The sequence below is a fragment of the Engystomops pustulosus genome, chromosome 5, assembly GCF_040894005.1.
Source record: "Engystomops pustulosus chromosome 5, aEngPut4.maternal, whole genome shotgun sequence".
NCBI classification, from domain to species: domain Eukaryota; kingdom Metazoa; phylum Chordata; class Amphibia; order Anura; family Leptodactylidae; genus Engystomops; species Engystomops pustulosus.
The window spans coordinates 208,776,256-208,801,606 of record NC_092415.1 but is presented as its reverse complement, the minus strand read 5'-3'; the positions used below and the strand labels follow the sequence as shown (position 1 = coordinate 208,801,606).

Genomic DNA, 25,351 nt, shown 5'->3' with positions numbered 1-25,351 from the left:
ATAATCTGTATGTAGTGATCTCCCCCTAGTGGTGGTGTATAATCTGTATGTAGTGATCTCCTCCTAGTGGTGGTGTATAATCTGTATGTAGTGATCTCCCCCTAGTGGTGGTGTATAATCTGTATGTAGTGAGCTCCCCCTAGTGGTGGTGTATAATCTGTGTGTATTGATCTCCCCCTAGTGGTGCTGTATAATCTGTATGTAGTGAGCTCCTCCTAGTGGTGGTGTATAATCTGTATGTAGTGAGCTCCTCCTAGTGGTGGTGTATAATCTGTATGTAGTGAGCTCCTCCTAGTGGTGGTGTATAATCTGTATGTAGTGAGCTCCTCCTAGTGGTGGTGTATAATCTGTATGTAGTGAGCTCCTCCTAGTGGTGGTGTATAATCTGTATGTAGTGAGCTCCTCCTAGTGGTGGTGTATAATCTGTATGTAGTGAGCTCCTCCTAGTGGTGGTGTATAATCTGTATGTAGTGATCTCCTCCTAGTGGTGGTGTATAATGTGTATGTAGTGATCTCCCCCTAGTGGTGGTGTATAATCTGTATGTAGTGATCTCCCCCTAGTGGTGGTGTATAATCTGTATGTAGTGAGCTCCCCCTAGTGGTGGTGTATAATGTGTATGTAGTGATCTCCTCCTAGTGGTTATGTATAATCTGTATGTAGTGATCTCCCCCTAGTGGTGGTGTATAATGTGTATGTAGTGATCTCCCCCTAGTGGTGGTGTATAATGTGTATGTAGTGATCTCCTCCTAGTGGTGGTGTATTATCTGTATGTAGTGATCTCCCCCTAGTGGTGGTGTATAATGTGTATGTAGTGAGCTCCCCCTAGTGGTGGTGTATAATCTGTATGTAGTGATCTCCCCCTAGTGGTGGTGTATAATGTGTATGTAGTGAGCTCTTCCTAGTGGTGGTGTATAATCTGTATGTAGTGATCTCCCCCTAGTGGTGGTGTATAATGTGTATGTAGTGATCTCCTCCTAGTGGTGGTGTATAATCTGTATGTAGTGATCTCCCTCTAGTGGTGGTGTATAATCTGTATGTAGTGAGCTCCCCCTAGTGGTGGTGTATAATCTGAATGTAGTGATCTCCTCCTAGTGGTGGTGTATAATGTGTATGTAGTGATCTCCCCCTAGTGGTGGTGTATAATCTGTATGTAGTGATCTCCCCCCTAGTGGTGGTGTATAATCTGTATGTAGTGATCTCCCCCTAGTGGTGGTGTATAATGTGTATGTAGTGAGCTCCCCCTAGTGGTGGTGTATAATCTGTATGTAGTGATCTCCCCCTAGTGGTGGTGTATAATGTGTATGTAGTGAGCTCTTCCTAGTGGTGGTGTATAATCTGTATGTAGTGATCTCCCCCTAGTGGTGGTGTATAATGTGTATGTAGTGATCTCCTCCTAGTGGTGGTGTATAATCTGTATGTAGTGATCTCCCTCTAGTGGTGGTGTATAATCTGTATGTAGTGATCTCCCCCTAGTGGTGGTGTATAATCTGAATGTAGTGAGCTCTTCCTAGTGGTGGTGTATAATCTGTATGTAGTGATCTCCCCCTAGTGGTGGTGTATAATGTGTATGTAGTGATCTCCTCCTAGTGGTGGTGTATAATCTGTATGTAGTGATCTCCTCCTAGTGGTGGTGTATAATCTGTATGTAGTGAGCTCCCCCTAGTGGTGGTGTATAATCTGTATGTAGTGATCTCCCCCTAGTGGTGGTGTATAATCTGTATGTAGTGATCTCCCCCTAGTGGTGGTGTATAATCTGTATGTAGTGATCTCCCCCTAGTGGTGGTGTATAATGTGTATGTAGTGATCTCCCCCTAGTGGTGGTGTATAATCTGTATGTAGTGATCTCCCCCTAGTGGTGGTGTATAATCTGTATGTAGTGATCTCCCCCTAGTGGTGGTGTATAATGTGTATGTAGTGATCTCCCCCTAGTGGTGGTGTATAATCTGTATGTAGTGATCTCCTCCTAGTGGTGGTGTATAATCTGTATGTAATGATCTCCCCCTAGTGGTGATGTATAATCTGTATGTAGTGATCTCCCCCTAGTGGTGGTGTAGAATCTGTATGTAGTGATCTCCTCCTAGTGGTGGTGTATAATCTGTATGTAGTGATCTCCTCCTAGTGGTGGTGTATAATGTGTATGTAGTGATCTCCCCCTAGTGGTGGTGTATAATCTGTATGTAGTGATCTCCCCCTAGTGGTGGTGTATAATCTGTATGTAGTGATCTCCCCCTAGTGATGATGTATAATCTGTATTTAGTGATCTCCTCCTAGTGGTGGTGTATAATCTGTATTATACAGATTATACACTAGTGATCTCCCCCTAGTGGTGGTGTATAATCTGTATGTAGTGATCTCCTCCTAGTGGTGGTGTATAATCTGTATGTAGTGATCTCCCCCTAGTGGTGGTGTATAATCTGTATGTAGTGATCTCCTCCTAGTGGTGGTGTATAATCTGTATGTAGTGATCTCCTCCTAGTGGTGGTGTATAATCTGTATGTAGTGATCTCCCCCTAGTGTTGGTGTATAATCTGTATGTAGTGATCTCCTCCTAGTGGTGGTGTATAATCTGTATGTAGTGATCTCCGCCTAGTGGTGGTGTATAATCTGTATGTAGTGATCTCCCCCTAGTGGTGGTGTATAATCTGTATGTAGTGATCTCCCCCTAGTGGTGGTGTATAATCTGTATGTAGTGATCTCCCCCTAGTGGTGGTGTATAATCTGTATGTAGTGATCTCCCCCTAGTGGTGGTGTATAATCTGTATGTAGTAGGCTCCCCCTAGTGGTGGTGTATAATATGTGTGTAGTGATCTCCTCCTAGTGGTGGTGTATAATCTGTATGTAGTGATCTCCCCCTAGTGGTGGTGTATAATCTGTATGTAGTGATCTCCCCCTAGTGGTGGTGTATAATCTGTATGTAGTGATCTCCCCCTAGTGGTGGTGTATAATCTGTATGTAGTGATCTCCCCCTAGTGGTGGTGTATAATCTGTATGTAGTAGGCTCCCCCTAGTGGTGGTGTATAATATGTGTGTAGTGATCTCCTCCTAGTGGTGGTGTATAATCTGTATGTAGTGATCTCCTCCTAGTGGTGGTGTATAATGTGTATGTAGTGATCTCCCCCTAGTGGGGGTGTATAATCTGTATGTAGTGATCTCCCCCTAGTGGAGGTGTATAATCTGTATGTAGTGAGCTCCTCCTAGTGGTGGTGTATAATCTGTATGTAGTGATCTCCCCCTAGTGGTGGTGTATAATCTGTATGTAGTGATCTCCTCCTAGTGGTGGTGTATAATCTGTATGTAGTGATCTCCCTCTAGTGGTGGTGTATAATGTGTATGTAGTGATCTCCCCCTAGTGGTGGTGTATAATCTGTATGTAGTGATCTCCCCTAGTGGTGGTGTATAATCTGTATGTAGTGTGCTCCCCCTAGTGGTGGTGTATAATGTGTATGTAGTGATCTCCCCCTAGTGGTGGTGTATAATCTGTATGTAGTGATCTCCCCTAGTGGTGGTGTATAATATGTATGTAGTGATCTCCCCCTAGTGGTGGTGTATAATGTGTATGTAGTGATCTCCACCTAGTGGTGGTGTAGAATCTGTATGTAGTGATCTCCTCCTAGTGGTGGTGTATAATGTGTATGTAGTGATCTCCTCCTAGTGGTGGTGTATAATCTGTATGTAGTGATCTCCTCCTAGTGGTGGTGTATAATCTGTATGTAGTGATCTCCCCCTAGTGGTGGTGTATAATCTGTATGTAGTGATCTCCTCCTAGTGGTGATGTATAATCTGTATGTAGTGAGCTCCTCCTAGTGGTGGTGTATGATCTGTATGTAGTGATCTCCCCCTAGTGGAGGTGTATAATCTGTATGTAGTGAGCTCCTCCTAGTGGTGGTGTATAATCTGTATGTAGGTATCTCCCCCTAGTGGTGGTGTATAATCTGTATGTAGTGATCTCCCTCTAGTGGTGGTGTATAATGTGTATGTAGTGATCTCCCCCTAGTGGTGGTGTATAATCTGTATGTAGTGAGCTCCCCCTAGTGGTGGTGTATAATGTGTATGTAGTGATCTCCCCCTAGTGGTGGTGTATAATCTGTATGTAGCGATCTCCCCTAGTGGTGGTGTATAATCTGTATGTAGTGAGCTCCCCCTAGTGGTGGTGTATAATGTGTATGTAGTGATCTCCCCCTAGTGGTGGTGTATAATGTGTATGTAGTGATCTCCCCCTAGTGGTGGTGTATAATCTGTATGTAGTGATCTTCCCTAGTGGTGGTGTATAATCTGTATGTAGTGATCTCCTCCTAGTGGTGGTGTATAATGTGTATGTAGTGATCTCCCCCTAGTGGTGGTGTATAATCTGTATGTAGTGAGCTCCCCCTAGTGGTGGTGTATAATCTGTATGTAGTGATCTCCTCCTAGTGGTGGTGTATAATCTGTATGTAGTGATCTCCTCCTAGTGGTGGTGTATAATCTGTATGTAGTGAGCTCCCCCTAGTGGTGGTGTATAATCTGTATGTAGTGATCTCCCCCTAGTGGTGATGTATAATATGTATGTAGTGAGCTCCCCCTAGTGGTGGTGTATAATCTGTATGTAGTGATCTCCCCCTAGTGGTGGTGTATAATCTGTATGTAGTGAGCTCCTCCTAGTGGTGGTGTATAATGTGTATGTAGTGATCTCCCCCTAGTGGTGGTGTATAATGTGTATGTAGTGATCTCCCCCTAGTGGTGGTGTATAATCTGTATGTAGTGATCTCCCCCTAGTGGTGGTGTATAATCTGTATGTAGTGATCTCCCCCTAGTGGTGGTGTATAATCTGTATGTAGTGATCTCCTCCTAGTGGTGGTGTATAATCTGCCTCAGTGTCTCCACAGCACATAAGTCATTTCCCACAGTAGGACAGCAGGGGGCGCTGCCTCAGGGTCTCCGGAGCACTTAAGTCATTGCCCACAGTAGGACAGCAGGGGGCGCTGCCTCAGGGTCTCCGGAGCACATAAGTCATTGCCCACAGTAGGACAGCAGGGGGCGCTGCCTCAGGGTCTCCGGAGCACATAAGTCATTGCCCACAGTAGGACAGCAGGGGGCGCTGCCTCAGGGTCTCCGGAGCACATAAGTCATTGCCCACTGTAGGACAGCAGGGGGCGCTGCCTCAGGGTCTCCGGAGCACATAAGTCATTGCCCACAGTAGGACAGCAGGGGGCGCTGCGTCAGGGTCTCCGGAGCACATAAGTCATTGCCCACAGCAGGAGAGCAGGGGGCACTGCCTCAGGGTCTCCGGAGCACATAAGTCATTGCCCACAGTAGGACAGCAGGGGGCACTGCCTCAGGGTCTCCGGAGCACATAAGTCATTGCCCACAGTAGGACAGCAGGGGGCGCTGCCTCGGGGTCTCCGTAGCACATAAGTCATTGCCCACAGTAGGACAGCAGGGGGCACTGCCTCAGGGTCTCCGGAGCACATAAGTCATTGCCCACAGTAGGACAGCAGGGGGCGCTGCCTCAGGGTCTCCACAGCACATAAGTCATTGCCCACAGTAGGACAGCAGGGGGCGCACCTCAGTGTCTCCGGAGCACATAAGTCATTGCCCACAGTAGGACAGCAGGGGGCGCTGCCTCAGGGTCTCCACAGCACATAAGTCATTGCCCACAGTAGGACAGCAGGGGGCGCTGCCTCAGGGTCTCCACAGCACATAAGTCATTGCCCACAGTAGGACAGCAGGGGGCGCTGCCTCAGGGTCTCCGGAGCACACAAGTCATTGCCCACTGTAGGACAGCAGGGGGCGCTGCCTCAGGGTCTCCGGAGCACATAAGTCATTGCCCACAGTAGGACAGCAGGGGGCGCTGCCTCAGGGTCTCCGGAGCACATAAGTCATTGCCCACAGTAGGACAGCAGGGGGCGCTGCCTCAGGGTCTCCGGAGCACATAAGTCATTGCCCACAGTAGGACAGCAGGGGGCGCTGCCTCAGTGTCTCCAGAGCACATAAGTCATTGCCCACAGTAGGACAGCAGGGGGCGCTGCCTCAGGGTCTCCGGAGCACATAAGTCATTGCCCACAGTAGGACAGCAGGGGGCGCTGCCTCAGTGTCTCCACAGCACATAAGTCATTGCCCACAGTAGGACAGCAGGGGGCGCTGCCTCAGAGTCTCCACAGCACATAAGTCATTGCCCACAGTAGGACAGCAGGGGGCGCTGCCTCAGGGTCTCCGGAGCACATAAGTCATTGCTCACAGTAGGACAGCAGGGGGCGCTGCCTCAGGGTCTCCACAGCACATAAGTCATTGCCCACAGTAGGACAGCAGGGGGCGCTGCCTCAGGGTCTCCACAGCACATAAGTCATTGCCCACAGTAGGACAGCAGGGGGCGCTGCCTCAGGGTCTCCACAGCACATAAGTCATTGCCCACAGTAGGACAGCAGGGGGCGCTGCCTCAGGGTCTCCGGAACACATAAGTCATTGCCCACAGTAGGACAGCAGGGGGCGCTGCCTCAGGGTCTCCGGAGCACATAAGTCATTGCCCACAGTAGGACAGCAGGGGGCGCTGCCTCAGGGTCTCCGGAGCACATAAGTCATTGCCCACAGTAGGACAGCAGGGGGCGCTGCCTCAGGGTCTCCAGAGCACATAAGTCATTGCCCACAGTAGGACAGCAGGGGGCGCTGCCTCAGGGTCTCCGGAGCACATAAGCCATTGCCCACAGTAGGACAGCAGGGGGCGCTGCCTCAGGGTCTCCGGAGCACATAAGCCATTGCCCACAGTAGGACAGCAGGGGGCGCTGCCTCAGGGTCTCTGCAGCACATAAGTCATTGCCCACAGTAGGACAGCAGGGGGCGCTGCCTCAGGGTCTCCGGAGCACATAAGTCATTGCCCACAGTAGGACAGCAGGGGGCGCTGCCTCAGGGTCTCCGGAGCACATAAGTCATTGCCCACAGTAGGACAGCAGGGGGCGCTGCCTCAGGGTCTCCGGAGCATATAAGCCATTGCCCACAGTAGGACAGCAGGGGGCGCTGCCTCAGGGTCTCCAGAGCACATAAGTCATTGCCCACAGTAGGACAGCAGGGGGCGCTGCCTCAGGGTCTCCGGAGCACATAAGCCATTGCCCACAGTAGGACAGCAGGGGGCGCTGCCTCAGTGTCTCCGGAGCACATAAGTCATTGCCCACAGTAGGACAGCAGGGGGCGCTGCCTCAGGGTCTCCGGAGCACATAAGTCATTGCCCACAGTAGGACAGCAGGGGGCGCTGCCTCAGGGTCTCCACAGCACATAAGTCATTGCCCACAGTAGGATAGCAGGGGGCGCTGCCTCAGTGTCTCCACAGCACATAAGTCATTGCCCACAGTAGGACAGCAGGGGGCGCTGCCTCAGGGTCTCCGGAGCACATAAGCCATTGCCCACAGTAGGACAGCAGGGGGCGCTGCCTCAGGGTCTCCAGAGCACATAAGTCATTGCCCACAGTAGGACAGCAGGGGGCGCTGCCTCAGGGTCTCCAGAGCACATAAGTCATTGCCCACAGTAGGACAACAGGGGGCGCTGCCTCAGGGTCTCCAGAGCACATAAGCCATTGCCCACAGTAGGACAGCAGGGGGCACTGCCTCAGTGTCTCCGGAGCACATAAGTCATTGCCCACAGTAGGACAGCAGGGGGCGCTGCCTCAGGGTCTCCGGAGCACATAAGTCATTGCCCACAGTAGGACAGCAGGGGGCACTGCCTCAGGGTCTCCGGAGCACATAAGTCATTGCCCACAGTAGGACAGCAGGGGGCACTGCCTCTGGGTCTCCGGAGCACATAAGTCATTGCCCACAGTAGGACAGCAGGGGGCGCTGCCTCAGGGTTTCCGGAGCACATAAGTCATTGCCCACAGTAGGACAGCAGGGGGCGCTGCCTCAGGGTCTCCACAGCACATAAGTCATTGCCCACAGTAGGACAGCAGGGGGCACTGCCTCAGGGTCTCCAGAGCACATAAGTCATTGCCCACAGTAGGACAGCAGGGGGCGCTGCCTCAGGGTCTCCAGAGCACATAAGTCATTGCCCACAGTAGGACAGCAGGGGGCGCTGCCTCAGGGTCTCCGGAGCACTTAAGTCATTGCCCACAGTAAGACAGCAGGGGGCGCTGCCTCAGGGTCTCCACAGCACATAAGTCATTGCCCACAGTAGGACAGCAGGGGGCGCTGCCTCAGGGTCTCCACAGCACATAAGTCATTGCTCACAGTAGGACAGCAGGGCGCGCTGCCTCAGGGTCTCCGGCGCACATAAGCCATTGCCCACAGTAGGACAGCAGGGGGCGCTGCCTCAGGGTCTGCCGAGAGTTATTAACCCTTACTGGGAGGGATAAAATAATGTTTTATCAGCATTGATGCAATCACAACAGTATGGGAGAGTTACGGGTGTTATACATTGAGGGGTCATTATTGGGGTGCTCAGGCTGTGGTGATATCTGGGGGCACTGCACATATGATGGGCGCCGCCTCATACCGCTCAGACCGCGCTTCCTTTCACCCAGTTTATTTTGGATTTTTTTCATGGGCGAGAACGCTGAGAGCAGGGATCACTTCTGTTATATTTGGACTCGGTGCAGGATCATATCAGATGGATCCTGACATCCGGCGTCTGGAAAGGATTAGACGTGACGCAGCGCTGCCCGATAATCCGGAACATCTGATAATCTGGAACATCTGATAATCTGGATTGGCTTCAGTGAGTTCAGAGACGTCACAAGGTGACGCAGGTGAGACCAATGCACATGACGCAGTAGTCGTCCGCCATGCTTTACCCTGCAGCCGGGACAGATTGGCTGCTGTGCACGAGGTTTCATGGGATTATAATCTACATGTAATATTATCAGGACGCGGCTCCTTGTGTAGTCACTGATGATGGGGGTTTTCCTCCCTCCGGCTGACACATCTTGAGGGGGCGTTTGGGGTGATATTTGGCCCCGGGCCCCCATCCTGTGGTCAGCGCTCCGCCCGGAGATGTGATTATTATTTCCTGACTTTTATTCTGGTTATTTGGTTCTCAGCAATGATTTCCTCATGACACGTCCTGAGGTTGTGTAATCAGTGCAGGCAGGAAGGGGTTAACCCCCCAGAGGAGGAGACTATGGGGGCTATGGGGGGGGGGGGAGGGCAACAGTCAGAGTGACCCCATAAAGTGACATTCACAGCTCTGCATCTAGAGGCTGGAGGTTCCCCCATTCTTCTTTGTACGTCTAGAGGCTGGAGGTTCCTCCATTCTTCTCTGTACATCTAGAGGCTGGAGGTTCCTCCATTCTTCTCTGTACATCTAGAGGCTGGAGGTTCCCCCCATTCTTCTCTGTACATCTAGAGGCTGGAGGTTCCCCCATTCTTCTCTGTACATCTAGAGGCTGGAGGTTCCCCCCCATTCTTCTCTGTACATCTAGAGGCTGGAGGTTCCCCCATTCTTCTCTGTACATCTAGAGGCTGGAGGTTCCTCCATTCTTCTCTGTACATCTAGAGGCTGGAGGTTCCTCCATTCTTCTCTGTACATCTAGAGGCTGGAGGTTCCCCCATTCTTCTCTGTACATCTAGAGGCTGGAGGTTCCTCCATTCTTCTCTGTACATCTAGAGGCTGGAGGTTCCCCCCATTCTTCTCTGTACATCTAGAGGCTGGAGGTTCCCCCATTCTTCTCTGTACATCTAGAGGCTGGAGGTTCCCCCATTCTTTGTACATCTAGAGGCTGGAGGTTCCCCCATTCTTCTCTGTACATCTAGAGGCTGGAGGTTCCCCCATTCTTCTCTGTACATCTAGAGGCTGGAGGTTCCCCCATTCTTTGTACATCTAGAGGCTGGAGGTTCCCCCATTCTCTGTACATCTAGAGGCTGGAGGTTCCCCCATTCTTCTCTGTACATCTAGAGGCTGGAGGTTCCTCCATTCTTCTCTGTACATCTAGAGGCTGGAGGTTCCCTCATTCTTCTCTGTACATCTAGAGGCTGGAGGTTCCTCCATTCTTCTCTGTACATCTAGAGGCTGGAGGTTCCCCCATTCTTCTCTGTACATCTAGAGGCTGGAGGTTCCCCCATTCTTCTCTGTACATCTAGAGGCTGGAGGTTCCCCCATTCTTTGTACATCTAGAGGCTGGAGGTTCCCCCATTCTCTGTACATCTAGAGGCTGGAGGTTCCCCCATTCTTCTCTGTACATCTAGAGGCTGGAGGTTCCTCCATTCTTCTCTGTACATCTAGAGGCTGGAGGTTCCCTCATTCTTCTCTGTACATCTAGAGGCTGGAGGTTCCTCCATTCTTCTTTGTACATCTAGAGGCTGGAGGTTCCCCCATTCTTCTCTGTACATCTAGAGGCAGGAGGTTCCCCCCATTCTTCTCTGTACATCTAGAGGCTGGAGGTTCCCCCCCCCATTCTTCTCTGTACATCTAGAGGCTGGAGGTTCCCCCATTCTTCTCTGTACATCTAGAGGCAGGAGGTTCCCCCCATTCTTCTCTGTACATCTAGAGGATGGAGGTTCCCCCATTCTTCTCTGTACATCTAGAGGCTGGAGGCTCCTCCATTATTCTCTGTACATCTAGAGGCTGGAGGTTCCCCCATTCTTCTCTGTACATCTAGAGGCTGGAGGTTCCCCCATTCTTCTCTGTACATCTAGAGGCTGGAGGTTCCTCCATTCTTCTCTGTACATCCAGAGGCTGGAGGTTCCCCCATTCTTCTCTGTACATCTAGATGCTGGAGGTCCCCCCATTCTTCTCTGTACATCTAGAGGCTGGAGGTTCCCCCATTCTTCTCTGTACATCTAGAGGCTGGAGGTTCCCCCATTCTTCTCTGTACATCTAGAGGCTGGAGGTTCCCCCATTCTTCTCTATACATCTAGAGGCTCGAGGTTCCTCCATTCTTCTCTGTACATCCAGAGGATGGAGGTTCCCCCATTCTTCTCTGTACATCTAGAGGCTGGAGGTTCCTCCATTCTTCTCTGTACATCTAGAGGCTGGAGGTTCCCCCATTCTTCTCTGTACATCTAGAGGCTGGAGGTTCCCCCCATTCTTCTCTGTACATCTAGAGGCTGGAGGTCCCCCCATTCTTCTTTGTACATCTAGAGGCTGGAGGTTCCCCCATTCTTCTCTGTACATCTAGAGGCTGGAGGTTCCCCCATTCTTCTCTGTACATCTAGAGGCTGGAGGTTCCTCCATTCTTCTCTGTACATCTAGAGGCTGGAGGTCCCCCCATTCTTCTTTTTACATCTAGAGGCTGGAGGTTCCCCCATTCTTCTCTGTACATCTAGAGGCTGGAGGTTCCCCCATTCTTCTCTGTACATCTAGAGGCTGGAGGTTCCCCCATTCTTCTCTGTACATCTAGAGGCTGGAGGTTCCCCCATTCTTCTCTGTACATCTAGAGGCTGGAGGTTCCCCCATTCTTCTCTGTACATCTAGAGGCTGGAGGTTCCTCCAATCTTCTCTGTACATCTAGAGGCTGGAGGTTCCCCCATTCTTCTCTGTACATCTAGAGGCTGGAGGTTCCCCCATTCTTCTCTGTACATCTAGAGGCTGGAGGTTCCCCCATTCTTCTCTGCACATCTAGAGGCTGGAGGTTCCTCCATTCTTCTCTGCACATCTAGAGGCTGGAGGTTCCCCCATTCTTCTCTGCACATCTAGAGGCTGGAGGTTCCTCCATTCTTCTCTGTACATCTAGAGGCTGGAGGTTCCCCCATTCTTCTCTGCACATCTAGAGGCTGGAGGTTCCCCCATTCTTCTCTGCACATCTAGAGGCTGGAGGTTCCTCCATTCTTCTCTGTACATCTAGAGGCAGGAGATTCCCTCCATTCTTCTCTGTACATCTAGAGGCTGGAGGTTCCTCCATTCTTCTCTGTACATCTAGAGGCTGAATGTTCCCCCATTCTTCTCTGTACATCTAGAGACTGGAGGTTCCCCATTCTTCTCTGTACATCTAGAGGCTGGAGGTTCCCCCATTCTTCTCTGTACATCTAGAGGCTGGAGGTTCCCCCATTCTTCTCTGTACATCTAGAGGCTGGAGGTCCCCCCATTCTTCTTTGTACATCTAGAGGCTGGAGGTCCCCCCATTCTTCTCTGTACATCTAGAGGCTGGAGGTTCCCCTATTCTTCTTTGTACATCTAGAGGCTGGAGGTTCCTCCATTCTTCTCTGTACATCTAGAGGCTGGAGGTTCCCCCATTCTTCTTTATACACCTAGAGGCTGGAGGTTCCCCCATTCTTCTCTGTACATCTAGAGGCTGGAGGTTCCTCCATTCTTCTCTGTACATCTAGAGGCTGGAGGTTCCTCCATTCTTCTCTGTACATCTAGAGGCTGGAGGTTCCCCCATTCTTCTTTGTACATCTAGAGGCTGGAGGTTCCTCCATTCTTCTCTGTACATCTAGTGGCTGGAGGTTCCCCCATTCTTCTTTGTACATCTAGAGGCTGGAGGTTCCTCCATTCTTCTTTGTACATCTAGAGGCTGGAGGTTCCCCCATTCTTCTTTGTACATCTAGAGGCTGGAGGTTCCCCAATTCTTCTCTGTACATCTAGAGGCTGGAGGTTCCCCCATTCTTCTTTGTACATCTAGTGGCTGGAGGTTCCTCCATTCTTCTCTGTACATCTAGAGGCTGGAGGTTCCCCCCATTCTTCTCTGTACATCTAGAGGCTGGAGGTTCCCTCATTCTTCTCTGTACATCTAGAGGCTGGAGGTTCCCCCATTCTTCTCTGTACATCTAGAGGCTGGAGGTTCCCCCCATTCTTCTCTGTACATCTAGAGGCTGGAGGTTCCCCCCATTCTTCTCTGTACATCTAGAGGCTGGAGGTTCCCCCATTCTTCTCTGTACATCTAGAGGCTGGAGGTTCCCCCCATTCTTCTCTGTACATCTAGAGGCTGGAGGTTCCCCCATTCCTCTCTGTACATCTAGAGGCTGGAGGTTCCCCCATTCTTCTCTGTACATCTAGAGGCTGGAGGTTCCCCCATTCTTCTCTGTACATCTAGAGGCTGGAGGTTCCCCCATTCTTCTCTGTACATCTAGAGGCTGGAGGTTCCTCCATTCTTCTCTGTACATCTAGAGGCTGGAGGTTCCTCCATTCTTCTCTGTACATCTAGAGGCTGGAGGTTCCTCCATTCTTCTTTGTACATCTAGAGGCTGGAGGTTCCCCCATTCTTCTCTGTACATCTAGAGGCTGGAGGTTCCCCCATTCTTCTCTGTACATCTAGAGGCTGGAGGTTCCCCCATTCTTCTCTGTACATCTAGAGGCTGGAGGTTCCCCCATTCTTCTCTGTACATCTAGAGGCTGGAGGTTCCCCCATTCTTCTCTGTACATCTAGAGGCTGGAGGTTCCTCCATTCTTCTCTGTACATCTAGAGGCTGGAGGTTCCCCCATTCTTCTTTGTACATCTAGAGGCTGGAGGTTCCCCCATTCTTCTCTGTACATCTAGAGGCTGGAGGTTCCCCCATTCTTCTCTGTACATCTAGAGGCTGGAGGTTCCCCCATTCTTCTCTGTACATCTAGAGGCTGGAGGTTCCCCCATTCTTCTCTGTACATCTAGAGGCTGGAGGTTCCTCCATTCTTCTCTGTACATCTAGAGGCTGGAGGTTCCCCCATTCTTCTCTGTACATCTAGAGGCTGGAGGTTCCCCCATTCTTCTCTGTACATCTAGAGGCTGGAGGTTCCCCCCCATTCTTCTCTGTACATCTAGAGGCTGGAGGATCCCCCATTCTTCTCTGTACATCTAGAGGCTGGAGGTTCCTCCATTCTTCTCTGTACATCTAGAGGCTGGAGGTTCCCCCATTCTTCTCTGTACATCTAGAGGCTGGAGGTTCCTCCATTCTTCTCTGTACATCTAGAGGCTGGAGGTTCCCCCATTCTTCTTTGTACATCTAGAGGCTGGAGGTTCCTCCATTCTTCTCTGTACATCTAGAGGCTGGAGGTTCCTCCATTCTTCTTTGTACATCTAGAGGCTGGAGGTTCCCCCATTCTTCTCTGTACATCTAGAGGCTGGAGGTTCCCCCATTCTTCTCTGTACATCTAGAGGCTGGAGGTTCCTCCATTCTTCTCTGTACATCTAGAGGCTGGAGTTTCCCCCATTCTTCTCTGTACATCTAGAGGCTGGAGGTTCCCCCATTCTTCTCTGTACATCTAGAGGCTGGAGGTTCCTCCATTCTTCTCTGTACATCTAGAGGCTGGAGGTTCCCCCATTCTTCTCTGTACATCTAGAGGCTGGAGGTTCCCCCATTCTTCTCTGTACATCTAGAGGCTGGAGGTTCCCCCATTCTTCTCTGTACATCTAGAGGCTGGAGGTTCCCCCATTCTTCTCTGTACATCTAGAGGCTGGAGGTCCCTCCATTCTTCTCTGTACATCTAGAGGCTGGAGGTTCCCCCATTCTTCTTTGTACATCTAGAGGCTGGAGGTTCCCCCATTCTTCTCTGTACATCTAGAGGCTGGAGGTTCCCCCATTCTTCTCTGTACATCTAGAGGCTGGAGGTTCCCCCATTCTTCTCTGTACATCTAGAGGCTGGAGGTTCCCCCATTCTTCTCTGTACATCTAGAGGCTGGAGGTTCCCCCATTCTTCTCTGTACATCTAGAGGCTGGAGGTTCCCCCATTCTTCTCTGTACATCTAGAGGCTGGAGGTTCCCCCCCATTCTTCTCTGTACATCTAGAGGCTGGAGGATCCCCCATTCTTCTCTGTACATCTAGAGGCTGGAGGTTCCCCCATTATTCTCTGTACATCTAGAGGCTGGAGGTTCCTCCATTCTTCTCTGTACATCTAGAGGCTGGAGGTTCCTCCATTCTTCTCTGTACATCTAGAGGCTGGAGGTTCCCCCATTCTTCTCTGTACATCTAGAGGCTGGAGGTTCCTCCATTCTTCTCTTTACATCTAGTGGCTGGAGGTTCCCCCATTCTTCTTTGTACATCTAGAGGCCGGAGGTTCCTCCATTCTTCTCTGTACATCTAGAGGCTGGAGGTTCCCCCATTCTTCTCTGTACATCTAGTGGCTGGAGGTTCCCCCATTCTTCTCTGTACATCTAGAGGCTGGAGGCTCCCCCATTCTTCTCTGTACATCTAGAGGCTGGAGGTTCCCCCATTCTTCTCTGTACATCTAGAGGCTGGAGGTTCCCCCATTCTTCTCTGTACATCTAGAGGCTGGAGGTTCCCCCATTCTTCTCTGTACATCTAGAGACTGGAGGTTTCTTCATTCTTCTTTGTACATCTAGAGGCTGGAGGTCCCCCCATTCTTCTCTGTACATCTAGAGGCTGGAGGTTCCCCCATTCTTCTCTGTACATGTAGAGGCTGGAGGTTCCCCCATTCTTCTCTGTACATCTAGAGGCTGGAGGTTCCCCCATTCTTCTCTGTACATCTAGAGGCTGGAGGTTCCCCCATTCTTCTCTGTACATCTAGAGGCTGGAGGTTCCTCCATTCTTCTCTGTACATCTAGAGGCTGGAGGTTCCTCCATTCTTCTCTGTACATCTAGAGGCTGGAGGTTCCACCATTCTTCGTTGTACATCTAGAGGCTGGAGGCTCCCCCATTCTTCTCTGTACATCTAGAGGCTGGAGGTTCCTCCATTCTTCTCTGTACATCTAGAGGCTGGAGGTTCCCCCATTCTTCTCTGTACATCTAGAGGCTGGAGGTTCCCCCATTCTTCTCTGTACATCTAGAGGCTGGAGGTTCCCCCATTCTTCTCTGTACATCTAGAGGCTGGAGGTTCCCCCATTCTTCTCTGTACATCTAGAGGCTGGAGGTTCCCCCATTCTTCGTTGTACATCTAGAGGCTGGAGGCTCTCCCATTCTTCTCTGTACATCTAGAGGCTGGAGGTTCCCCCATTCTTCTCTGTACATCTAGAGGCTGGAGGTTCCCCCATTCTTCTCTGTACATCTAGAGGCTGGAGGTTCCCCCATTCTTCTCTGTACATCTAGAGGCTGGAGGTTCCCCCATTCTTCTTTGTACATCTAGAGGCTGGAGGTTCCCCCATTCTTCTTTGTACATCTAGAGGCTGGAGGTTTCCCCATTCTTCTCTGTACATCTAGAGGCTGGAGGTTCTCCCCCATTCTTCTCTGTACATCTAGAGGCTGGAGGTTCCCCCATTCTTCTCTGTACATCTAGAGGCTGGAGGTTCCCCCATTCTTCTCTGTACATCTAGAGGCTGGAGGTTCTCCCATTCTTCTTTGTACATCTAGAGGCTGGAGGCTCCTCCATTCTTCTCTGTACATCTAGAGGCTGGAGGTTCCCCCATTCTTCTCTGTACATCTAGAGGCTGGAGGTCCCCCCATTCTTCTCTGTACATCTAGAGGCTGGAGGTTCCCCCCATTCTTCTCTGTACATCTAGAGGCTGGAGGTTCCCCCATTCTTTGTACATCTAGAGGCTGGAGGTTCCCCCATTCTTCTCTGTACATCTAGAGGCTGGAGGTTCCCCCATTCTTCTCTGTACATCTAGAGGCTGGAGGTCCCCCCATTCTTCTCTGTACATCTAGAGGCTGGAGGTTCCCCCCATTCTTCTCTGTACATCTAGAGGCTGGAGGTTCCCCCATTCTTTGTACATCTAGAGGCTGGAGGTTCCCCCATTCTCTGTACATCTAGAGGCTGGAGGTTCCCCCATTCTTCTCTGTACATCTAGAGGCTGGAGGTTCCCCCATTCTTCTCTGTACATCTAGAGGCTGGAGGTTCCCCCATTCTTCTTTGTACATCTAGAGGCTGGAGGTTCCTCCATTCTTCTCTGTACATCTAGAGGCTGGAGGTCCCCACATTCTTCTCTGTACATCTAGAGGCTGGAGGTTCCCCCCATTCTTCTCTGTACATCTAGAGGCTGGAGGTTCCCCCATTCTTCTCTGTACATCTAGAGGCTGGAGGTTCCCCCCATTCTTCTCTGTACATCTAGAGGCTGGAGGTTCCCCCATTCTCTGTACATCTAGAGGCTGGAGGTTCCCCCATTCTTCTCTGTACATCTAGAGGCTGGAGGTTCCTCCATTCTTCTCTGTACATCTAGAGGCTGGAGGTCCCCCCATTCTTCTCTGTACATCTAGAGGCTGGAGGTTCCCCCCATTCTTCTCTGTACATCTAGAGGCTGGAGGTTCCCCCATTCTTTGTACATCTAGAGGCTGGAGGTTCCCCCATTCTTTGTACATCTAGAGGCAGGAGGTTCCCCCCATTCTTCTCTGTACATCTAGAGGCTGGAGGTTCCCCCATTCTTCTCTGTACATCTAGAGGCTGGAGGTTCCCCCATTCTTCTCTGTACATCTAGAGGCTGGAGGTTCCCCCATTCTTCTCTGTACATCTAGAGGCTGGAGGTTCCCCCATTCTTCTCTGTACATCTAGAGGCTGGAGGTTCCTCCATTCTTCTCTGTACATCTAGAGGCTGGAGGTTCCTCCATTCTTCTCTGTACATCTAGAGGCTGGAGGTTCCCCCATTCTTCTTTGTACATCTAGAGGCTGGAGGTCCCCCCATTCTTCTCTGTACATCTAGAGGCTGGAGGTTCCTCCATTCTTCTCTGTACATCTAGAGGCTGGAGGTTCCCCCATTCTTCTCTGTACATCTAGAGGCTGGAGGTTCCTCCATTCTTCTCTGTACATCTAGAGGCTGGAGGTTCCCCCATTCTTCTCTGTACATCTAGAGGCTGGAGGTTCCCCCATTCTTTGTACATCTAGAGGCTGGAGGTTCCCCCATTCTTCTCTGTACATCTAGAGGCTGGAGGTTCCTCCATTCTTCTCTGTACATCTAGAGGCTGGAGGTTCCTCCATTCTTCTCTGTACATCTAGAGGCTGGAGGTTCCTCCATTCTTCTCTGTACATCTAGAGGCTGGAGGTTCCTCCATTCTTCTCTGTACATCTAGAGGCTGGAGGTTCCCCCATTCTTCTTTGCACATCTAGAGGCTGGAGGTTCCCCCATTCTTCTCTGTACATCTAGAGGCTGGAGGTCCCCCCATTCTTCTTTGCACATATAGAGGCTGGAGGTTCCCCCATTCTTCTTTGCACATATAGAGGCTGGAGGTTCCCCCATTCTTCTCTGTACATCTAGAGGCTGGAGGTCCCCCATTCTTCTCTGTACATCTAGAGGCTGGAGGTTCCCCCATTCTTCTCTGTACATCTAGAGGCTGGAGGTTCCTCCATTCTTCTCTGTACATCTAGAGGCTGGAGGTTCCCCCATTCTTTGAACATCTAGAGGCTGGAGGTTCCCCCATTCTCTGTACATCTAGAGGCTGGAGGTTCCCCCATTCTTCTCTGTACATCTAGAGGCTGGAGGTTCCCCCATTCTTCTCTGTACATCTAGAGGCTGGAGGTTCCCCCATTCTTCTTTGTACATCTAGAGGCTGGAGGTTCCCCCATTCTTCTCTGTACATCTAGAGGCTGGAGGTTCCCCCATTCTTCTCTGTACATCTAGAGGCTGGAGGTTCCCCCATTCTTCTCTGTACATCTAGAGGCTGGAGGTTCCCCCATTCTTCTCTGTACATCTAGAGGCTGGAGGTTCCCCCCATTCTTCTCTGTACATCTAGAGGCTGGAGGTTCCCCCATTCTTCTCTGTACATCTAGAGGCTGGAGGTTCCCCCCATTCTTCTCTGTACATCTAGAGGCTGGAGGTTCCCCCCATTCTTCTTTGTACATCTAGAGGCTGGAGGTTCCTCCATTCTTCTCTGTACATCTAGAGGCTGGAGGTTCCCCCATTCCTCTCTGTACATCTAGAGGCTGGAGGTTCCCCCATTCCTCTCTGTACATCTAGAGGCTGGAGGTCCCCCCATTCTCCATGGTCAGGTAGGTGTACAGTGTTCCCGTCACACAGCATTTGGCAGTATTAGTTTTGGTCTCCTCTGAGCCTCTTCCTCCATATTCTAGTTGGGTCCCTATATACAGGACGTTGGCGTTATACAGCGCCCCCTGGTGCTCCTGCAGCGTTATATACATTGTATGACCATACAGTATAAAATTGCCCCCTGTGCCCCCCTCACATTGGGATTATCTGTGGTCGGTCACCCTGCGCCCCCATTACTGGGCTGGAGATGATCTTGCGCCCCTCTGCCCAGCCCGGGGTGACTCAGGGTGACTCACAGTATAACATCCCAGCTCCAGGAGCAGCAGGAGGAGCCGGAGGAGCCGGAGGGGGAGACAATCCAACCCCTGGACCACATCATCCCCTCCAGCTACAACATTCCTGCACCCGATCCAGCAGAACCACAACCCGGGGAGAGCGAGGAGACAGGAGGTGAGACCCCAAATATACCCCATGTGTGATACTGCTGAGCTGTGTATCTAATCCTCTCCTGTGTGATACTGCTGAGCTGTGTATCTAATCCTATCCTGTGTGATTCTGTCTGCTGAGCTGTGTATCTAATCCTATCCTGTGTGATACTGTCTGCTGATCTGTGTATCTAATCCTCTCCTGTGTGATACTGCTGAGCGGTGTATCTAATCCTCTCCTGTGTGATACTGTCTGCTGAGCTGTGTATCTAATCCTGTCCTGTGTGATACTGTCTGCTGAGCTGTGTATCTAATCCTATCCTGTGTGATACTGACTGCTGAGCTGTGTATCTAATCCTATCCTGTGTGATACTGTCTGCTGAGCTGTGTATCTAATCCTATCCTGTGTGATACTGTCTGCTGAGCTGTGTATCTAATCCTATCCTGTGTGATACTGTCTGCTGCGCTGTGTATCTAATCCTGTCCTGTGTGATACAGTCTGCTGAGCTGTGCATCTCATCCTATCCTGTGTGATACTGACTGCTGAGCTGTGTATCTAATCCTATCCTGTGTGATACTGTCTGCTGAGCTGTGTATCTAATCCCATCCTGTGTGATACTACCTGCTGAGCTGTGTATCTAATCCTATCCTGTGTGATACTGTCTGCTGAGCTGTGTATCTAATCCTATCCTGTGTGATACTGTCTGCTGAGCCGTCTATCTAATCCTATCCTGTGTGATACTGTCTGCTGAGCTGTGTATCTAATCCTATCCTGTGTGATACTGTCTGCTGCGCTGTGTATCTAATCCTGTCCTGTGTGATACTGACTGCTGAGCTGTGTATCTAATCCTATCCTGTGTGATACAGTACGCTGAGCTGTGTATCTAATCCTATCCTGTGTGATACTGTCTGCTGGGCTGTGTATCTAATCCTATCCTGTGTGATACTGACTGCTGAGCTGTGTATCTAATCCTATCCTGTGTGATACTGACTGCTGAGCTGTGTATCTAATCCTATCCTGTGTGATACTGACTGCTGAGCTGTGTATCTAATCCTATCCTGTGTGATACTGACTGCTGAGCTGTGTATGTAATCCTATCCTGGGTGATACTGCCTGCTAAACAGTGTATCCAATCCTCTCCTGTGTGATACTGCTGAGCTGTGTATCTAATCCTATCCTGTGTGATACTGTCTGCTGAGCTGTGTATCTAATCCTCTCCTGTGTGATACTGCCTGCTGAGCAGTGTTTCTAATCCTATCCTGTGTGATACTGCTGAGCTGTGTATCTAATCCTATTCTGTGTGATACTGTCTGCTGAGCTGTGTATCTAATCTCACCCTGTGTGATACTGTCTGCTGAGCCGTGTATCTAATCCTCTCCTGTGTGATACTCCTGAGCTGTGTATCTAATCCTATCATGTGTGATACTGTCTGCTGAGCTCTGTATCTAGTCCTATCATGTGTGATACTGTCTGCTGAGCTGTGTATCTAATCCTCTCCTGTGTGATACTGCTGAGCTGTGTATCTAATCCTCTCCTGTGTGATACTGTCTGCTGAGCTGTGTATCTAATCCTCTCCTGTGTGATACTGTCTGCTGAGCTGTGTATCTAATCTTGCCATGTGTGATACTGTCTGCTGAGCCGTGTATCTAATCCTCTCCTGTGTGATACTCCTGAGCTGTGTATCTAATCCTATCATGTGTGATACTGTCTGCTGAGCTGTGTATCTAATCCTATCATGTGTGATACTGTCTGCTGAGCTGTGTATCTAATCCTCTCCTGTGTGATACTGTTGAGCTGTGTATCTAATCCTCTCCTGTGTGATACTGCTGAGCTGTGTATCTAATCCTCTCCTGTGTGATACTGCTGAGCTGTGTATCTAATCCTCTCCTGTGTGATACTGCTGAGCTGTGTATCTAATCCTCTCCTGTGTGATACTGCTGAGCTGTGTATCTAATCCTCTCCTGTGTGATACTGTCTGCTGAGCTGTGTATCTAATCCTGTCCTGTGTGATACTGTCTGCTGAGCTGTGTATCTAATCCTATCCTGTGTGATACTGACTGCTGAGCTGTGTATCTAATCCTATCCTGTGTGATACTGTCTGCTGAGCTGTGTATCTAATCCTATCCTGTGTGATACTGTCTGCTGAGCTGTGTATCTAATCCTATCCTGTGTGATACTGTCTGCTGCGCTGTGTATCTAATCCTGTCCTGTGTGATACAGTCTGCTGAGCTGTGCATCTAATCCTATCCTGTGTGATACTGACTGCTGAGCTGTGTATCTAATCCTATCCTGTGTGATACTGTCTGCTGAGCTGTGTATCTAATCCCATCCTGTGTGATACTACCTGCTGAGCTGTGTATCTAATCCTATCCTGTGTGATACTGTCTGCTGAGCTGTGTATCTAATCCTATCCTGTGTGATACTGTCTGCTGAGCCGTCTATCTAATCCTATCCTGTGTGATACTGTCTGCTGAGCTGTGTATCTAATCCTATCCTGTGTGATACTGTCTGCTGCGCTGTGTATCTAATCCTGTCCTGTGTGATACTGACTGCTGAGCTGTGTATCTAATCCTATCCTGTGTGATACAGTACGCTGAGCTGTGTATCTAATCCTATCCTGTGTGATACTGTCTGCTGAGCTGTGTATCTAATCCTATCCTGGGTGATACTGACTACTGAGCTGTGTATCTAATCCTATCCTGTGCGATACTGTCTGCTGAGCTGTGTATCTAATCCTCTCCTGTGTGATACTGTCTGCTGAGCTGTGTATCTAATCCTATCCTGTGTGATACTGTCTGCTGGGCTGTGTATCTAATCCTATCCTGTGTGATACTGACTGCTGAGCTGTGTATCTAATCCTATCCTGTGTGATACTGACTGCTGAGCTGTGTATCTAATCCTATCCTGTGTGATACTGACTGCTGAGCTGTGTATCTAATCCTATCCTGTGTGATACTGACTGCTGAGCTGTGTATGTAATCCTATCCTGGGTGATACTGCCTGCTAAACAGTGTATCCAATCCTCTCCTGTGTGATACTGCTGAGCTGTGTATCTAATCCTATCCTGTGTGATACTGTCTGCTGAGCTGTGTATCTAATCCTCTCCTGTGTGATACTGCCTGCTGAGCAGTGTTTCTAATCCTATCCTGTGTGATACTGCTGAGCTGTGTATCTAATCCTATCCTGTGTGATACTGTCTGCTGAGCTGTGTATCTAATACTATTCTGTGTGATACTGTCTGCTGAGCTGTGTATCTAATCTCACCCTGTGTGATACTGTCTGCTGAGCCGTGTATCTAATCCTCTCCTGTGTGATACTCCTGAGCTGTGTATCTAATCCTATCATGTGTGATACTGTCTGCTGAGCTCTGTATCTAGTCCTATCATGTGTGATACTGTCTGCTGAGCTGTGTATCTAATCCTCTCCTGTGTGATACTGCTGAGCTGTGTATCTAATCCTCTCCTGTGTGATACTGCTGAGCTGTGTATCTAATCCTCTCCTGTGTGATACTGCTGAGCTGTGTATCTAATCCTCTCCTGTGTGATACTGTCTGCTGAGCTGTGTATCTAATCCTCTCCTGTGTGATACTGTCTGCTGAGCTGTGTATCTAATCTTGCCATGTGTGATACTGTCTGCTGAGCCGTGTATCTAATCCTCTCCTGTGTGATACTCCTGAGCTGTGTATCTAATCCTATCATGTGTGATACTGTCTGCTGAGCTGTGTATCTAATCCTATCATGTGTGATACTGTCTGCTGAGCTGTGTATCTAATCCTCTCCTGTGTGATACTGTTGAGCTGTGTATCTAATCCTCTCCTGTGTGATACTGCTGAGCTGTGTATCTAATCCTCTCCTGTGTGATACTGCTGAGCTGTGTATCTAATCCTCTCCTGTGTGATACTGCTGAGCTGTGTATCTAATCCTCTCCTGTGTGATACTGCTGAGCTGTGTATCTAATCCTCTCCTGTGTGATACTGCTGAGCAGTGTATCTAATCCTATCCTGTGTGATACTGCTGAGCTGTATATCTAATCCTCTCCTGTGTGATACTGCTGAGCTGTGTATCTAATCCTCTCCTGTGTGATACTGCTGAGCAGTGTATCTAATCCTATCCTGTGTGATACTGCTGAGCTGTGTATCTAATCCTATCCTGTGTGATACTGCTGAACTGTGTATCTAATCCTCTCCTGTGTGATACTGTCTGCTGAGCTGTGTATCTAATCCTTTCCTGTGTGGTACTGTCTGCTGAGCTGTGTATCTAATCCTCTCCTGTGTGATACTGTCTGCTGAGCTGTGTATCTAATCCTATCCTGTGTGGTACTGTCTGCTGAGCTGTGTATCTAATCCTCTCCTGTGTGATACTGCTGAGCTGTATATCTAATCCTCTCCTGTGTGATACTGCTGAGCTGTGTATCTAATACTCTCCTGTGTGATACTGCTGAGCAGTGTATCTAATCCTATCCTGTGTGATACTGCTGAGCTGTGTATCTAATCCTATCCTGTGTGATACTGACTGCTGAGCTGTGTATCTAATCCTCTCCTGTGTGATACTGTCTGCTGAGCTGTGTATCTAATCCTATCCTGTGTGGTACTGTCTGCTGAGCTGTGTATCTAATCCTCTCCTGTGTGATACTGTCTGCTGAGCTGTGTATCTAATCCTATCCTGTGTGGTACTGTCTGCTGAGCTGTGTATCTAATCCTCTCCTGTGATACTGCTGAGCTGTGTATCTAATCCTCTCCTGTGTGATACTGCTGAGCTGTGTATCTAATCCTCTCCTGTGTGATACTGCTGAGCTGTGTATCTAATCCTCTCCTGTGTGATACTGCTGAGCTGTGTATCTAATCCTCTCCTGTGTGATACTGCTGAGCTGTGTATCTAATCCTCTCCTGTGTGATACTGCTGAGCTGTGTATCTAATCCTCTCCTGTGTGATACTGCTGAGCTGTGTATCTAATCCTATCCTGTGTGATACTGACTGCTGAGCTGTGTATCTAATCCTATCCTGTGTGATACTGACTGCTGAGCTGTGTATCTAATCCTCTCCTGTGTGATACTGCCTGCTGAGCAGTGTTTCTAATCCTATCCTGTGTGATACTGCTGAGCTGTGTATCTAATCCTATCCTGTGTGATACTGTCTGCTGAGCTGTGTATCTAATACTATTCTGTGTGATACTGTCTGCTGAGCTGTGTATCTAATCTCACCCTGTGTGATACTGTCTGCTGAGCCGTGTATCTAATCCTCTCCTGTGTGATACTCCTGAGCTGTGTATCTAATCCTATCATGTGTGATACTGTCTGCTGAGCTCTGTATCTAGTCCTATCATGTGTGATACTGTCTGCTGAGCTGTGTATCTAATCCTCTCCTGTGTGATACTGCTGAGCTGTGTATCTAATCCTCTCCTGTGTGATACTGCTGAGCTGTGTATCTAATCCTCTCCTGTGTGATACTGCTGAGTTGTGTATCTAATCCTCTCCTGTGTGATACTGTCTGCTGAGCTGTGTATCTAATCCTCTCCTGTGTGATACTGTCTGCTGAGCTGTGTATCTAATCTTGCCATGTGTGATACTGTCTGCTGAGCCGTGTATCTAATCCTCTCCTGTGTGATACTCCTGAGCTGTGTATCTAATCCTATCATGTGTGATACTGTCTGCTGAGCTGTGTATCTAATCCTATCATGTGTGATACTGTCTGCTGAGCTGTGTATCTAATCCTCTCCTGTGTGATACTGTTGAGCTGTGTATCTAATCCTCTCCTGTGTGATACTGCTGAGCTGTGTATCTAATCCTCTCCTGTGTGATACTGCTGAGCTGTGTATCTAATCCTCTCCTGTGTGATACTGCTGAGCTGTGTATCTAATCCTCTCCTGTGTGATACTGCTGAGCTGTGTATCTAATCCTCTCCTGTGTGATACTGCTGAGCAGTGTATCTAATCCTATCCTGTGTGATACTGCTGAGCTGTATATCTAATCCTCTCCTGTGTGATACTGCTGAGCTGTGTATCTAATCCTCTCCTGTGTGATACTGCTGAGCAGTGTATCTAATCCTATCCTGTGTGATACTGCTGAGCTGTGTATCTAATCCTATCCTGTGTGATACTGCTGAACTGTGTATCTAATCCTCTCCTGTGTGATACTGTCTGCTGAGCTGTGTATCTAATCCTTTCCTGTGTGGTACTGTCTGCTGAGCTGTGTATCTAATCCTCTCCTGTGTGATACTGTCTGCTGAGCTGTGTATCTAATCCTATCCTG

The 25,351-nt window shown here is 49.5% G+C and overlaps 1 protein-coding gene across 4 annotated transcripts in view; it reads left to right on the top strand.

The window, feature by feature from the left end:
- Positions 1-25,351, top strand: part of LOC140134305 (uncharacterized) — a 77,443-nt gene that overhangs the window by 3,831 nt on the left and 48,261 nt on the right. Inside the window, exons 1-2 of one of the 4 annotated variants that reach the window (XM_072154896.1) lie at positions 8,296-8,705; positions 18,990-19,128. The exons of 1 other annotated variant lie outside the window; for it this stretch is intronic. The gene's annotated coding sequence lies outside the window, so the exon portion shown is untranslated. Of the gene's footprint in view, positions 1-8,295; positions 8,706-18,884; positions 19,129-25,351 lie in introns of those variants that run through there. 2 more of the 4 variants (XM_072154898.1, XM_072154895.1) reach the window with 2 other exon arrangements.